Consider the following 13,378-nt stretch of genomic DNA (forward strand, 5'->3'; position numbering starts at 1 on the left):
TTGGGCTCCGGCCAAGGAGGCAGAGCTGATTGAGGAGGAGCAGGAAGTTTGGGGTGGGGAGATTGTGGCTGCGACTTAGTGGAGGATGACCTAGTCTGGATGGTCTGGGGCTGAGGGGGTGGAGACGGAACATTGGATTGCGGTTTTCCCTGTGCACCCTTCCCCGGCTAGCCCTCAATGAGGTCGAATAGGCTAGTTGGGGGCTTTCTCTTAAGACCCATCTCGGCTCGGGAGGATGTTCCCACTGACAACAGTTCCGCTTCGGACAAGGCTGGGTCACCTAGATCACCAAAAGGATCCTCGGATGGGTCGACTTGGTCAAATGCCCCAAATCCCTCCTCAGACTGACCCAACTCGCCTTCGTCCTCCGCTGTTTGGTGAGATAGGGAGGAGTCCACCAATGGGATGCCCTCTGGGACAGAAGATCCTTCTGAGATTAAAATTCCTGATTCAACTACGGTAATTTTTGGAAGCCGAGGATGGGTAGCATTGATCACGTGCCTTGGGTCGGCAAATGACTTCTGAAGGGGAGCGTACCCTAAGATTTTGTGAGCGGCTCTGACTTGACCATCCTCGTCATTTACAAAAACTGTCGCTTGAAGAACAGTCCCCAAGTCCACCCGGTTAACTAGGTGAAAGTGTTGGTGAAAGACGTTTGGATCTGCAAAAAAAGACATGCACATGGTTAGTAACCGAACCACATCAAATTAAAATGGCGCAAAGGATCGGCACCCTTCCATTCTGTATACCCCACCTGGTTCTCCCTCCACCATTGGGCAGGGAACGCCGTCATGCCATTCACCGGATATGATAAGGAAGTCCTTGGTTAACCCCTTGTTGGAATCGGGGAGGCATTGGATTAGTCGAACCCTCTCGTCTCTCGTCTTCATGTAATATGATTTTCCCTTCAAATTTTGGAGATTATAGCACCAATTCATGCCATGGTGGGTCAATCTTAGCCCCATCTTTTCGTTTAAGGCATCCACACAACCCAGAATCCTAAACATGTTGGCGGCGCACTGGGTGGGGGCTAATCGGAAATGCCTAAGGTAACCCTTCATTACCGGCCCCATGGGGATTCTCATACCCCCCTCTACGAAGGCGAGAATAGGAATTACCACCTCGCCCGTCCTTCTCATAAGATGCCACTCCCCCATCTTACAGTGCCTCAAACTCACGTTGGGGGGAATCCTATAATCGGCGATGAACTTTTTCATCGCCTCTTCAGTATCAACTAATTTTCTCAGTCTTAATTTAACCATCTCTAAGGGTTGTTAAGCAAACTCAGTGGATGACGGGAGAAGAAAGGGAACAAGAGAAAAATAAACCTAGAAAAGAAAAAGCACGAGTTAATGAAGGCAGAGAACTTACAGAAAAGAGGAAAGGTGCCTCGGACAGGCTTTTTGTGTTGGAGGTGGACTTGAATATGGACGAAAGTTCGGATGAACTCAGGGTAAATGCGCTAGAACTCTTAAGTGCAAAAGTGAAGAGACAAATCAGTTCCAAAAATCATTTATACCTCCCATCGTAAGTAACTGCACGAATTTTCCCCCCCATAAAGGCAAGGAAATCTCCACCGTTAGATCACTATTGCGCCATTGAATGTGGGAAGCATAAAGCTGCCCGCATTTAATGAGGACACGTTTCGCCTTCCAAAGGTTCCAGGAACGTGCCTCAGGCAGACGAAGAGTCTCGGGAACCGATAGGTGACAAGGATTGACAAGCTTTGACAGAGGCCTGATGTCATCAAAACCCTCCTATCCGACCGAGGATCCGGATAGCAGGATTTTGAGGGGCTATTGTGGGGCCAGAGAACTTATGACCCGACCCACTTTCCACTAGGACCTAGGGCCCGAGCCAAGGAGAGTAGTTGCCGAGGACAAGTGGTGAAAGGCCAAATAGCCTAGAGACGCAGCCGAGGATGACCCTGTCCTCGGCATCCCAAGACTTCAAAGGGAAGAGTGACATCTTGTCAAAGGCAGCTTCCAAAATGCCCCCAGAAGAAGAGGCGAGTAGAATGGGACCCACATGGGGGTACGGAGTGGGGGTGGTTCAAGGTAAATACGTCACCTCTGCATTGAATGCGCCCACAAACGTCTTAACCATATTAATGAAAAAAGATGTCTGAACAGTGTGGTTTCGGTTAGTGTAACTAACAAAAAGTAGGGGGAGGCGGCTGATGGGACAGGTATTTAGATAGGTACCTACCGGATCAACAGGTGGAGGGTCAAGATCAACCGAGAGGGGCTATATAACGTGAAGGCTTAAGCGCCAAAAAAGGGGGGGCTCCCAGATGATGGAATCCTGTCCTAAAAAAAGGGAGAATAATAAGGAGATGAAGCTCCTTGGATGAGGTCTAAGGACCGAAGCCACTCATGATGTACCGAAATAGATTATTATTAAACACATCAGATTCATCCTTGTGCAAGTCGCTATGGAAATCCTGATTAACTACTGTCTGGTGACCAAGGCCTAGCCCTTCAAGCCCACGCTTTACAAATCATATTGTTTGGGCCCCTAACGTGCTAACCCAATATCATTTTGGGGTTGTTACGAATTGAGTCCTTACAGACCCTAACACATCTTCTTTACTAGAATTGAACAATACCTAATGGTTAACAAACTATAATAGAAAAATGTTGACACTACTTTTACAAAAAATATAAAAACCTGTCAACAAAATTAATTAAGATAAACTACATATTTTGCGCCTATCCTTTACAACATATTTTAATTTGGTTCATAACTTTTCAATTATGTCAATTTGGTCATTAACCTATCAGTGTCGTGTCAATTTAGTTCATGTTGTTATATCTTGAATGAAAATTGATGACATATTAAATGGCCAAAATAAAATTTTAGTGTACTGTCACATTAACAAAAGCTAATTTTTTATTTTGGCCAGTAGACACGTCATCAATTTTCATCCAAAAAATTAACAGTAAGGACTAAATTGACAGAGTACTGAAAGATTATGAATCAAATTGAAATATGGTGTATAAAATAGGGATCAAATACGTAATTTACCCAATTAATTATTTTATCATTTTTCCATCAAATATTTCTAAAAATAGTTTCTAAACCAATGTCCTTAAGGACATTTGTTAATGTAAGGACTCAATTCATAACGACCCTAAAATGATGTTGGGTTCGTACGTTAAAAGGCCTAAACAATAAAATTTGTAGAGCGTGGGCTTGAAAGGTTAGGCCTTGATCACTGGACGATGGTTGGTCGTGGTGTTCATACGGAAATAAATTATGTTCGCTCGAGAAGTCTCTCTCCTCGGTACGGCCTGGGAGGCTCCGGTTCTTAGCCTTTTTTTCTCAGCCCCCCCATCTGGATTGCTTACTTCTCCTTTTATATTAGCCTGTACCCCTCATCCAACGTCCACGTGTAGGTTCGACTTTTCAGGACTGATACTTATCCCATTAGCCTATACCCAAAGTGGTTAGGAGTGGTTGTAAAAGCTAAAGAGTATGGTCTTGTCAGGTGCAGAGTGCTTTATTGCAGTATTGGCAGCCTTTTACTTGGGTCGCTCCTGCACTGTGCTCGCCCTTTCTTTTAGGGGCACTATGGGATGCCGAGCACAAGATCGTCCTCAGCCAGATCCTTAGGCCGTTCTGGACTTCCATTGTGTGTCCTCGGCAATATTTCTCCTCGGCCCAGACCTTGGGCCTTAATATAAAATGGGCCGGGGTCATAAATTCTCTGACCCCACAATAGCCCCTCAAAATCCTGCTATCTGACTTCTTGGTCGGAGAGGAGGGTTTTGGTGATGCCAAGCCTTTATCACAGTTTGTCTAGTTTTGCCCTTCATTAATGTCGGTGTCTCTTCATCTGCCTAGGAAATGCGCCGGGTTACGAGACATTCTTTTAGATTTATTCACGATGCGCTCCTGCCGTTTCAGTGTATGAGGCGCGTTTTTAATAAGTTCCCTTCACGAGGCCACTCAAATCCGACGGCTATAGACGACGTTGGGAGTTGAGTGGATATTATCTCGCTTGCAGCTCCTCTTGGAAATATGTATAGATTAAATGCCACCAAACCTGCCTTCCATATAAGAAGCAAGGCAGGAGGTCACTTTCTTTACGCACAGACCCTGTAGTCTTTCTAAAATCCTGAACCTTCAACTACGCTCAAAGTTTTCCTTATCAGCATAATCAAACCTTAGAGTGTGATATGTTTGAGGTAAAAGCGAGGGTGAAGAAACCACATCCTCTCCAGAAGCACCGGGTTCCTCCGAAACTTAAGATGGCTCGGTCAGGGCAGGGTAGGCAGAGACTCAAGATATTTTTCCCTTTCCTTCAGCCAAAATTTGAAGCAGGTGTTAATAGCATCTAATTTTTGGTGCAACGGAGTTGGGGTTGCTCATCATCAGTACCATCTGCTCTCTTTCGAGCATAGCTAATATGGCACCTGCGTGGTAGGAGTCAGGGTTGACGCAGGGATTAAGTATCTCTGCTTCTTCCTCTCTTCCTTCACTGATACCTCCTTTTGTCTCCCCTTCTTCTTCTTTCCCATCATCGAATCCATCCTGGTGCTTTTACTTCTTCCTCTTCTTCTCCTCTTTCATCAAAGGGGGTCACCCTCTCATACATAGCTGCTACTGGAGCAGAGTTTAGAAAGATTTGTCGTTTCCTTGTATCTTTTTATTTTTGTTTTTGTAATTAACTTCCTGTATAGGCTTGTTTAAGTCCCTCATTGTACGCTGTACTACTTCTTTAAATTAATAAAAGTCGACATTATTTTATTCTATGTATTCTTTCTTTTCTGCAATAATTATGCTGTGAATGGATGGGCTATTATATGACCCTTTTTTTTTTTTATTCTGACTGATACTTAGGGCCGAAACCCTTGTTAAGAAAAAGATATTATTCTGAGCTTGTTGAAACTATTCGGCACAATAATGCCGACCTGAAAAAGATTACATACCCCAGACTAACCGAGATGACAGCTGAATGCTCGATACTATGTAGGAGGTAACCATCTGAGGATGGGTAACCCAAAATGAACTGCCCATTCGGGTCGCCAAGTACTAAGGTGCTTTGCCACCTTCCTACTAACCTTCACGACCTTAGCCATTTTTGGCATCTGGTCCGAGGATCGAGGTACGACCGTACCGAACTTAAATGCTCATTTGCATTAGTTCCCTTAGAACTGAAGATCTGAGGACAGGTCGGGATCTTCATTCCATCTAGGACTTAATCCGATTTTTAGTAAATAATCTTCCTGTGGGTCCGAGCAATCTAGAATTCTCCTTAAGTGGTTGGCTTCCCCATAAGTTTGAGTCCGAAGACCATGCAATACCTTGGTTCTGTCCAAAACTTAGCTTTTTTTAAGTAGTTGGTTTCCCCATAAGTTTGAGTCCGAGGACCATGCAATACCTTGGTTCTGTCCAAAACTTAGCTTTTTAAGTAGTTGGTTTCCCCATAGGTTTGAGTCCGAGGACCATGCAATACCTTGGTTCTATCCAAAACTTAGGTTTTTTAAGTAGTTGGTTTCCCCATAGGTTTGAGTCCGAGGACCATGCAATACCTTGGTTCTGTCCAAAACTTAGCTTTTTTTTTAGTAGTTAGTTTCCCTATAGGTTTGAGTCCGAGGACCATGCAATACTTTGGTTCTGTCCAAAACTTAGCTTTTTTAAGTAGTTGGTTTCCCCATAGGTTTGAGTCCGAGGACCATGCAATACCTTGGTTCTGTCCAAAACTTAGCTTTTTTAAGTAGTTGGTTTCCCCATAGGTTTGAGTTCGAGGACCATGCAATACCTTGGTTCTGTCCAAAACTTAGCTTTTTTAAGTAGTTGGTTTCCCCATAGGTTTGAGTTCGAGGACCATGCAATACCTTGGTTCTGTCCAAAACTTAGTTTTTTTTTAAGTAGTTGGTTTCCCCATAGGTTTGAGTCCGAGGACCATACAATACCTTGGTTCTGTCCAGCTTTTTTAAGTAGTTGGTTTCTCCATAGGTTTGAGTCCGAGGACCATGCAATACCTTGGTTTTGTCCAAAACTTAGCTTTTTTTAAGTAGTTGGTTTCCCCATAGGTTTGAGTCCGAGAATCATGCAATACATTGGTTCTGTCCAAAACTTATCTTTTTTAAGTAGTTGGTTTCCCCATAGGTTTGAGTCCGAGGACCATACAATACCTTGGTTCTGTCCAAAACTTAGCTTTTTTAGGTAGTTTGGGGGATTAGCCCCTCGGCCAAGGCGTGGGACATTGGTTTGGAGGGATTAGCCCCTCGGCCAAGCCCCTAGAACCATCCGCATTACTGACGATTTGAAGTGTAGCCCCGCATGGAACTTTATGTTAGGGCACTACAACGAGCTGTTGGAAGTGATGGGAGGACTTTCTCAACCCACCGCCTGTGCCAACACACAAGCCTTCCCACAGACGGCGCCAATTGTAAGGACTTAATTCGTAACGACCCCAAAATGATGTTGGGTTCGTACGTTAAAAGGTCCAAACAATAAAATTTGTAGAGTATGGGCTTGAAAGGCTAGGCCTTGGTCACCGGACGATGGTTGGTCGTGGTGTTCATACGGAAATAAATTATGTTCGCTCAAGAAGTCTCTCTCCTCGGTATGGCCTGGGAGGCTCCGGTTCTTAGCCTTTTTTTCCCAGCCCCCTCATCTGGATTGCTTACTTCTCCTTTTATATTAGCCTGTATCCCTCATCCAACGTCCACGTGTAGGTTCGACTTTTCAGGACTGATACTTGTCCCATCAGCCTATACCCAAAGTGGTTGGGGGTGATTGTAAAAGCTGAAAAGCATGGTCCTGTCAGGTGCAGAGTGCTTTATTGCAGTATTGGCAGCCTTTTACTTGGGCCGCTCCTGCACTGTGCTCGCCCTTTCTTTTAGGGGCACTATGGGATGCCGAACACAAGATCGTCCTCGGCCATATCCTTAGGCCGTTCTGGACTTCCATTGTGCGTCCTCGGCAATATCTCTCCTCGGCCTAGGTCTTGGGCCTTAATATAAAATGGGCCGGGGTCATAAATTCTCTGACCCCACAGTTAACATTTCCTATATTTGAAGATACTACAAATTTTATTTTGTAGAACTTACGTCATCAATCATAAAAAATAATTTAAATACTAATTGAAATATTATGGATAAAATTGAAATATGGTGTATAAAATAGGGATCAAATACGTAATTTACCCAATTAATTATTTTATCATTTTTCTATCAAATATTTCTAAAAATAGTTCCTAAACCAATGTCCTTAAGGACATTTGTTAACATTTCCTATATTTGAAGATACTACAAATTTTATTTTGTAGAACTTACGTCATCAATCATAAAAAATAATTTAAATACTAATTTATCAGGAGGTTGAAGCTTACTAGCTAATTGCATTTTTTGTCACTTTAATTTATAAGGTTGATGTAGTAAATTTATTATGCATTTAATATTTTTCATACTACTTTTTTTTTGTTTACTATTAGATTATAAGACTTTTGATAAGATAAGACCAAATTATTAATTAACCTGGTCACAATTGAGTATGTTCCATTACATCTTTTTTATTTTGATTTTTTTTTTTTTGAGAAAATGATTTTTTATATTTGATTTTACTTTTTAGCACTTGATTTTCATTTTTTATATTAGATTTTAGCACTTGATGGACCAAAATGAAAATAAAACAAGAGATAGAAGGGGAAAAACAAAACAAATTTTGAAAGCCACATCAATTCCTTTATTTTGCAAAATTTGCCGCCTCAACCTCCTACGTACTCATCCACCCCAACAAACAAAGTTCTTCGGTCAATTTTCTTGTTCTAAAAATCTAAAATTTTGTCAACATCAGAAGGAGCCTAGCAGTCCAGAACTTTAAATACTAGCCGCCGCAAATAATAATTAAAATCGATTTTTTTTTTCTTCTTTCGCTCTCAAAGCCGAAAAAATTTAAACGTGCTAAAGTGATAAGATTGTACAACTTACGAATTCATGTTGTAATAAAAGCGATGGCTGAACTTCAACCATTTAATAAAGGGATAAAATCATTTTTCGTTTTTACATTTTCACACGATTTTTACTTTTGTCCTTAACTTTTTTTTTCATTATTTTTAGTCTCTATCCTGAAAAACGCTTATCATTTTCATCCCTATCGTTACGTTAAAGACAGAACTTGCAAAGCTGGCAAACGGCTTAAGTTAAGAACATTAAAATAATGCCACGTAAACCACCTGGCTTTCCACGTCAGCATTTAAATTAAAAAAAAATAAAAAATAGAAATAAAAATAAAAAATTACATTAATTGAGATCTAAGTGTGTCTTGAACAAGAACACAAACCTAGATCCTAAGAATACAAAATTAAAATCCAAAAATCACAAACCCAGAAACACAAACACAAACCCAGTAACAGATCTTCCTGGTCAACCAAACACAAACCCAGCAATTGATTTTTCTTATCAACCAAACACACCAAAACACCAAACACAAACCCAAACATCAATAAAAATACAAACACAAACCCAACAATCCATCTTCAAAAAACCTACAATCCATCTTTAGAAAACCCAAGTCCAAACACAAACCCAAATCCAAATTTGACTACTACTGCTCAATTGCCTATCGTTATTGGAATCAGAATCAGAATCAGAGCTGGTGGAGATGACTATGAAGAGCTTGTCCGTGCCGTGAGTGACGATCTCCGCCATCGATTTCCATATAGAAGAGCCGATATCGTCAATGGCTTGATCGACCAACTCGAGCGATTCCTGAGGGACGGAAGTGCAGGCGTCGAGTGAAGCCGAGAAATCCATGACGGCGTGTGACGAGACTTCTTGGATCACCGACGTTTCTTTCTTCAACCCAGACCCAAATTCTCTACATCGCGCCGGTAGTTCTAGATCATTGACTCCAATTTTGATGCGATTGTTTTGATCAATCCGTCGAAACTCCAAATCGCGATGGAGTCCGAGTCCGGATCTGGGTTTGGATTTGGGGCCAAGTTCAGTTCGGGAGCGTCGTCGTTTTGGGGTTGGTCTGGGTCTTCAGAGAAGATTAATTTGGAGAAATCCATTATAGTTAGCTCCTTGTACCCATTTCTTACTAATGTTTGGGTTTGGGTTTGGGTTTGTGTTTGTTGTTTTTGTGTTTGGTTGACAAGGAATATATGTTGTTGGGTTTGTATTTGTGTTTGTGTTTCTAGGTTTGTGATTTTTAGATTTTAATTTTGTGTTATTTGATCTGGGTTTGTGTTCTTGTTCAAGACACGCTTAGATCTCAATTAATGTAATTTTTGGTTTTTATTTCTGTTTTTAATTTTTTTTTTTTAATTTAGATGCTGACATGGAAAGCCACGTGGTTTATGTGGCATTATTTTAATGTTCTTAACTTAAGCCGTCTGCCAGTTGTGCAAGTTCCATCTCTGATGTAACGACAGGGACGAAAATGATAAGCGTTTTCTAGGATAGGGACTAAAAATGATGAAAAAAAAAGGTTAGGGACCAAAGTGAGAATCGTGTGAAAATATAGAGACGAAAAAGGGTTTTATCCCTTTAATAAATAAATGTTAGGTTTGGTTAACGAGTGTTCTAATAGTATTTGTTAAGTTAATAAATCATGAGAAATCTTAAAAAATGCTCTAAAGGTATTAGTTTATGAGGTATTTTTAGAAATATTTTATAGGAAAATGATAAAGCAATTAATTTTGTTGACAATTTTTTAGATTTCTTATAAAAATGATGTCAAAACGTTTCTGATATAGTTTATTAAAAATTACCCTAAGGCACCCGTTAATATGAGTTATAAACCATTTAGGGAAATTTTAATATCTTTTTTATGGAAAATATAAAAAGTAAATGCTAAAGAAATTACAAATTTTACCACATAGGGCTTACAAACTGATGTGACAATGAATGTAATTGATGCATTTCAACCTCCTCATAATTCATAAATGAATATTTGAATTGCTTCTTTATGATTAGTGACATACCAGTTTATAAGTTTATTTTCTGCTTGTTTTGGTGATAATGTTTTATAGAAAATGAATCATTTTTCAAAAAGTATTTTCTATAAAATTATCTCATTTTCTTATATTTGGTAACAAATTTAAATGAGTTGGAAAAATAATCTTTTAACTTCCTTTATTTAGCTTACTGCGAGATAGAGTTGTTTTTCAAAAAAAATTAGTGAAAAACAATTTCTAAAAGGATTTGGCTTACCTCTAGTCATTTTTTAACTAGAATCTTCTTTTATTTTAATGAGAAATTGTCACATTATCTACTAACTAAATAAAATGTGGAAATTAAAACCCACTACCACTTACGATTGTGTATTTAAAATAAAATGAGACATCTAGTTAAAAAAGTACTAAAAATACACCAAACACTTTCTAAAAATAAATCATACATTTTATGTTGACTAAAGATAGTTTTCCTTTAACTCATTTTTTCTAATGCTACAAAACACTATAAAACACAGAAAACTATCTTTATACAAGATTTTCCATCGAAACAATCAGAGCATTAATGCAGTAAAACTTGTAATAATTGTAGCATTATTCAATATAAAAGTTTGTAAAAAAAAAAAATCAATTGTTTTTTTTCCTTTCCCATAAAAAAATATTAAAATTATTTCCTAAACAAGTACCCTTAGAGCATCCATTATCAAAATTCATAAATGTTTGAACTTTTTCTTTTAGGGTAAACTACGTATTTGGTTTATATCCTTTATACTATATTTCAATTTGTTCCATAACCTTTCAATTGTGTCTATTTGGTCCCTAACATTTCAATGTCGTGTCAATTTAGTCTCTTTCATTATCTATTGAATAGAAATTATTGATGTGGCTAACTGTTAAAATAAAAAATTAGTTTTTGTTGATGTGACAAGAAATTGATTTTATATTTTGGTCGTTAGCCATATTAGCAATTTTCATCCAATAAATAACGATAAGGACTAAATTAATACGATATTGAAATGTTAAGAACTAATTTTTTTTTTTTTTTTTTTGAGAAAATGTTAAGAACTAAATTGATGCAATTGAAATGTTAGGAACCAAATTAAAATATAGGATAAATGATAAGTACAAAATTAGTAGTCTACCATTTTTTTTTTTTTTTTTTGTAATTAATGAATGGATAGCCCGTACTTCTCAAATTGTAATTAATGGCACATTCATTTATAAGCTCTATGTAAACAAATTAAAAATAAATACTCCTAACATAACTCATTAAAATTTTTGCTGGGGCGGCTAAACAGAGCCAACCCTATAACTCATTAAAATTTAAAAGGTTGCTTTCAAATCCATCAATTTAAATTTTAAAATAGGCCAGATCCGTCAAAGTTTGGTATAAAAAAGTGCCTTTCCATGTGTCAAATTTGGCCTTTGCATCCCCAAAGCATTCATGAGTCACGAGAGAGTTGACATAAAGAAAATTATCCTCAACGGAAACTTACAAATTCATAGAGAAACTTCCCTCAATCCCCACAAACGCATGTACAAAAGATTTTCTTTGGCCAAAAAGGATAAAGACAATAGAAAACTTTACTTTTACATGTTAGTATCTCAGCGGACTGTAATCGATACTATCTTGGAAATTACTGTGAAATTTCGTAGCAAATGTAAACTACACAGCTCCACTCTCACATGCCAGGCATGAAAGAAGTTGCTAATGGCAGGTAGACAGAGTGATGTTTTCCATTTTTAGCATTTCATTCACGGATTTAAAGAAGGGCATTACTAAAATTATTATCAATTTTATCATAAAAACACTTACAAACATTGAATATGATTAATGTTGTCAATAAACTTTAGATAGACACAAGTACAAATCTTTTGTTTCATGTTTTATATTCCACTTTATATTTTACTAATTATAATTTTTTTTTTTTTTTTTTTTTTTTACATTCCTTATAAAATAATCAAAGTTTAAAATAGGAACAAAAATGCAAATACATGACATATTATAATTGGTAGATCATAAAGTGAAACACAAAAAGTACGACATATAATTTTTATTTAATTGGTACTTTGTGTTTCTAACGAAGACGTCTTTAACCAATCAAAATGTATAAAAAAAGAAAAGAAAATTTAATTATTACTAATTGGTATATATTTACATTATTGATTACATAGTAAAATTCAATATACTCATTTTAAAATGAATGAGCAGGATTTTTGGAACGCAATAACTACTTTACATTTTCTTGATAATTTGATAGTTGAGGGAAGAATAATTTGAGCCTTGGATGTTTTTATTAAAATTAGCATAAGGTGCAAACTAATTGAATTACAACTTACAAGACTCTTTGTCAACAACGACATTATCTAAAAACTCTAGAAGATTGTTTTAAACACCAATATAGAGTAATTTATATGACACTTAGGGTAAATTGCAAATTACACCCTTAAAATTTGAGGGTGTTTAGATTCTACATCATGAAGTTTCAAAATTTTGACTTTACCTCCTGAAGTTTGCGGGTGTTTGAATTTTACACCTTGATATTTCAGAATTTAGATTTTACCCCCATAAATTTTAGTGGTGTTTATGTTTTACTTTCTAAAATTTGGGAGTATTTGAATTTTATACCTTGAAGTTTCGGAATTTGGAGATGTAAAATCCAAACACCCCTAAATTTTAAGGGGTAAAATCCAAATTTTGAAATGTCATTATATAAAATCCAAACACCCCTAAACTTCAGGAAGTAAAATTCAAATTTTGAAATTTCAGAATGTAAAATCTAAATAATCTTAAATAATTTGCAATTTATCCTAAATCTTATTAGCATGGTATTAATGATTTGATGTGATCTATCATAATACTGGATGAAAAAATATTTTATTTTTAATGTTTTTTTTTTAAGGGATTTATTTTTAATGTTTAAAAGTTAACGTATTAATTTATAAGATTTACGAATTAGAATTTTTATCAATGTAATAAAGTGTCTCTTAAAAGAAAGCTCCCCCACCCCCTCAAAAAAGAAAAAGAAAGCTCCCCCTTATTTTTTAATTAAAACTTATCAAAGGGTAATAAATTTTGTTTTAAAAAATAATAATGCTCGTAATTCATGACAAGGATTGTTTAGCACTTTAGCCACCTAGTCGGCAAGCATCTCCATCTTATCGTCAACCGATATTATTGTTTGATAGTGGCCAACTAAGAAACTCTCCGGGACCTCCCCATGTAGCATGTAGGTGCCTTTTTTTTTGAAGTATTTATTAGAAAAGTTACTTTAAGCATAGGCATTCTACTGTTCATCAAAAAAAGACATTCTACTTGCAGGCTATGTAGGTACTTTGTTTTATAAATATCTATTTATACCATATATAGTTTTTTTTTTTTTTTTTTTGACAAAAAGGTAAAGTAAATATCTCTTGATATAAATATATTATTGTGGGGCCCGACAACAGATGGACCAGATCCAC

The sequence above is a fragment of the Quercus robur genome, chromosome 4 (assembly GCF_932294415.1).
Source record: "Quercus robur chromosome 4, dhQueRobu3.1, whole genome shotgun sequence".
NCBI classification, from domain to species: Eukaryota; Viridiplantae; Streptophyta; class Magnoliopsida; order Fagales; family Fagaceae; genus Quercus; species Quercus robur.